The sequence below is a fragment of the Lithobates pipiens genome, unplaced genomic scaffold (genome assembly GCF_037356315.1).
Source record: "Lithobates pipiens isolate NorthernLeopardFrog02 unplaced genomic scaffold, aLitPip1_a1.2 Scaffold_18, whole genome shotgun sequence".
Classification (NCBI taxonomy): domain Eukaryota; kingdom Metazoa; phylum Chordata; class Amphibia; order Anura; family Ranidae; genus Lithobates; species Lithobates pipiens.
The window spans coordinates 563,767,424-563,771,927 of record NW_027507758.1 but is presented as its reverse complement, the minus strand read 5'-3'; positions in this window follow the sequence as shown (position 1 = coordinate 563,771,927).

Genomic DNA, 4,504 nt, shown 5'->3' with positions numbered 1-4,504 from the left:
CAGCATCTTGATATGCCACACCTGTGAGGTGGATGGATCATCTCGGCAAAGGAGAAGTGCTCACTAACACAGATTTAGACATAGTTGTGAACAATATTTGAGAGAAATAGGCCTTTTGTGTGTGTACATAGAAAAGGTCGGACATCTTTGAGTTCAGCTCATGATCAATAGGGGCAAACACAAAAGTGTTGTGTTTAGAATTTTTCTCAGTGTATGTATGTGTGTGTGTGTGTATATATATATATATATATATATATTTATTTATATATTGTAGACATGTCACTGGAGAAGTGATCGAGGGGGTGTACATCTCACCTAGGTTGCTACACAGTGTGAGATGGTAAATCCAGGATGGATCAGTTTCTCAGCAGCGATATGCTGCTGAGTTGTTATTTAATTTTGCCGGGCCTGGGTTTATATGGAATGGCAGGTAGGTTTGGTAGAGGGACCTGTCATTCCACATCCCCCAATCCAGTTCTGGGTTTGGGATCAGGTGAGCTTGGATCCTAATTAGCCTGGGAAGCTAAAGGCTCTGTAGGGTCTGCAGGTGATTGCTTCTCAGCCAGGGAATGAACAATCTGTGTGTTGAAGGAAGCTGCAAGCACAGCCACTGCTGGAGCTAAAACTCACCCTGCGATATCCAGGCGAAAGACGCTGTGTTTGTAAGTGTCAGATAGGTGAGCAGAACCTGTTAGTAAGCGCCCAGCCGGGCTAGGACTTTTATTTTTGTTGTACTTAGAAAGCACGGTGTTGCTGTATATTTTGTTTGCTGGACTGTTTGTACCACGAATAAACGCCAAGATCTGCTTTATCAAATTCCAAGTCTGCTGTGAACTGTGTCCAAACACACCCTACCCCGGGAAGATCCCTTACAATTGGTGGAGGTAGCGGGCAACGCGGTTGCTAGGGGCAACGGTGTGGACAGACTTGGCTACAGCTGCTGATGTCCTGGGTGAAAGCTGCAACTACACTCCAAAAACAGTCCAGCAACATGGAGGAGATGCTGAAGCAGTTTATGCAAGTGAGTTTGCAACAACAGCAGGCTCAGACAGAGGCCAATAGACGACATGAACAGTCCATGGCTGAACAACAGCAGATGATGGCTGCACAACAGCAGGCGCAGACAGAGGCCAATAGACGACATGAACAGTCCATGGCTGCACAACAGCAGATGATGGCTGCACAACAGCGGATGCATAAGGAAGAGTTGCAAGCTTTGCGCCAAAGCCAACAACAACTTATCGAGCACCTGATAGTAAATCGAGAGGCGCCTGTGGTTGCTAATCCACCCACAATGGAGGGAGCCGCTCCAGAGATTTTTTCTGGGAGAAGGACTGTGCAGAAAGCGCTGCAAAAGATGACTGCTGAGGACGATGTTGAGGCCTATCTAACAGTATTTGAGCGCGTGGCTGAGCGAGAGAAGTTACCAGCCGCTGAGTGGGCAGAGGTAATTGCGCCCTATTTAACAGGTGAACCTCAAAAGGCCTACTATGACCTCAGTGAGCAAGAGGTTAAGGACTATACTCGGCTAAAAGAGGAGATGCTTGCCCGACTAGGAGTTACTACTGCAGTCCGTGCCCGGAGGGTACGCAACTGGAGCTACAGTCTGGACAAATCAGCGAGGTCCCAGATGTATGACCTAATCCATTTGGCAAGAAAGTGGTTGGAGCCAGACACTTCTACTCCTGCACAAATCCTAGAGAAGGTTGTGATGGATCGCTACCTCCGAGCCCTTCCTACTGACTTGCAACGCTGGGTGGGACAAGGTGATCCTAAGAATGCAAACGAACTTGTCAACCTTGTGGAGAGGTTCCAGGCGACTGAGGACTACCTCCGTGATGTTCCTGCAGCATCTTCACCTCCCCGGAGCGCCAGATCTGTGCCGTCAGCTGGTAAGAGACTTCCATCTATTGGGGGAGTGTGGAGGGGTGCTGATGGGGGGAAAAGGGCTCAAGTGGTGTCTCAGGGTCAAAAGACTGGTGATGGTCCCGGGTGGCTAAGGGGCTCTGAAAAGGACTCCTTGCCAAAGAGACCAGGCCCTATCCAGTGTTGGAGATGCCATGAGGCGGGACACGTGTCGGCCCATTGCCCTCTTACCTCTGAACCCATGGAATGTGACGCTAGCAGGCGTCAGTCGCTATTTGCGGAACCATCTTGTGCTGCAGTTCCTGGACTAGAGACTGAACCGCAAATCTGCAACATCACAATCAATGACTTTCCTGTTAAAGCGTTAATGGACTCAGGAAGCCTTGTAACCTTGGTGCATGCTAGCCTGGTGACTGGGGACTTAGAGTCTAAAAAGCATATGAGTGTTGTGTGCATACATGGTGATACAAAAGTGTACCCTATAGTGCTGGCTAAAGTCGGGACTGAACAAGGCACCGTACAATATGAAGTGGGTGTGGTTAAAAACCTCATGCATAATGTAATATTGGGGCGCGATTTTCCATTATTCTGGGCTCTTTGGGAAAAAAGAAAAATCCCCAAAAGGAGTGAGGATACCTCTAAGGGGGTTGCCTTGTCCACTGTGAATGATAAAAATGTGCAGGATGAAAATGATTGTTTTCCTTTGCAGGTCCTGGCTGGGGAGGAGGAGGCTCCTCCCACTGAGCAAAATATACTAGACTTAGAGGTGTCTAGCGATAATTTTGGGACTGCACAATTACAGGACCCCACTCTCAAAAATGCGAGAGAGCAGGTTGCTGTTATGAACGGGGTACCTCAGGAACCAGATGCTGAAAAAAGATTTCCACATTTTTCGGTGACTAATGATCTTTTCTATAGAGTCAATAAGGTTAAAGATGAGATTGTGGAACAGCTTCTGGTACCTAAGCCGTACCGGCGTCAGGTGCTTGACATGGCACATAACCATGTTCTTGGGGGACACTTGGGGACTGACAAAACGCGAGAGAGGGTTCTCCAGAGGTTTTTTTGGCCGGCCATATATGATGACATTAAAAAATACTGTGAGTCGTGCCCCACATGTCAGGTTAGTGCCCCAGTGTCACATTTTCGCAGTCCTTTGGTTTCGCTCCCTATTATAGAGGTGCCTTTTGAGCGTATTGCCATGGATTTAGTGGGTCCCATTGTAAAGTCAGCTAGAGGACACCAGTATATTTTGGTAGTCCTGGATTATGCGACCCGCTATCCTGAGGCTGTACCCTTAAGAAACACTGCATCTAAAACAATTGCACGTGAGTTGTTTTATATGTTCTCTAGGACTGGGATCCCCAAAGAAATCCTAACTGACCAAGGTACGCCATTTATGTCGAAAGTAATGAAGGAATTATGCAGACTATTTAAAATCTCACACATCCGTACCTCTGTGTACCACCCCCAGACGGACGGATTGGTGGAGAGATTTAATAAAACTTTGAAACATATGTTGAAGAAAGTGGTGGCAAAAGATGGTCGTGACTGGGATCATTTATTACCCTACCTCATGTTTGCTATTAGGGAGGTGCCCCAAGCGTCCACAGGGTTCTCACCATTCGAGTTGGTCTATGGTCATCACCCTAGGGGTCTACTAGACATTGCAAAAGAGACATGGGAGAATGAGTCCACCCCATACAAGAGTGTTATTGAGCATGTAGCACAAATGCAGGACCGTATAGCCACTGTAATGCCCCTGGTAAGGGAACACCTCCAGAGAGCTCAAGAGGCCCAAAGTAGAATTTACAACCGGTCCGCAAGAATCAGGACATTCAACCCAGGCGATAGGGTCCTTATACTAGTCCCCACTGTTGAGAGTAAATTCTTGGCGAAGTGGCAAGGTCCTTATGAAATTGTTGAAAAGATCAGTGAGGTGAACTACAAGGTGCACCAACCAGGTAGAAGGAAGCCTTTCCAAGTTTATCACATAAACTTGATCAAGCCCTGGAAAGACAGGGAATCCTTGGGGGTGACAAATACTGTTAATAATTTGTCACAACCAATCCCTCCAGTCAAGGTAGGTGATACTCTATCAGTGTCACAGAAACAGGAGGCTCAGGAATTTTTACAGAAAAACAAAAACAAGTTCTCTGACCTCCCAGGGCGTACACACCTCATCCATCATCACATTGAAACTGAGCCTAGAAGCAGAGTAAACCTTAAGCCCTATAGGATACCCGAGGCACGTAGGGAAGCCGTATCTGCCGAGGTAAAACGTATGCTTGCTCTGGGGGTAATTGAGGCAATACAGAATTGGCCTAGACCCCTGACAAGGAAACAGGTTAGAGCTTTCCTGGGTATTACGGGTTATTACCGTAGATTTGTGCCGAACTTTGCCTCAGTTGCTGCTCCGCTAACTGACTTGACAAAGGGCGGAAAGACAGCAATGGTCACGTGGACCCCAGAGGCCGAGGAGGCTTTCCAAAGCCTTAAGTCTGCCTTGTGCCAACCACCTGTGTTAGTCACCCCCGATTTCAGGCGAGAATTTCTGGTCCAGACAGATGCCTCTAACACAGGCTTAGGTGCAGTACTCTCACAAGTAGTGAATGGTGAGGAGCATCCGGTGACGTAC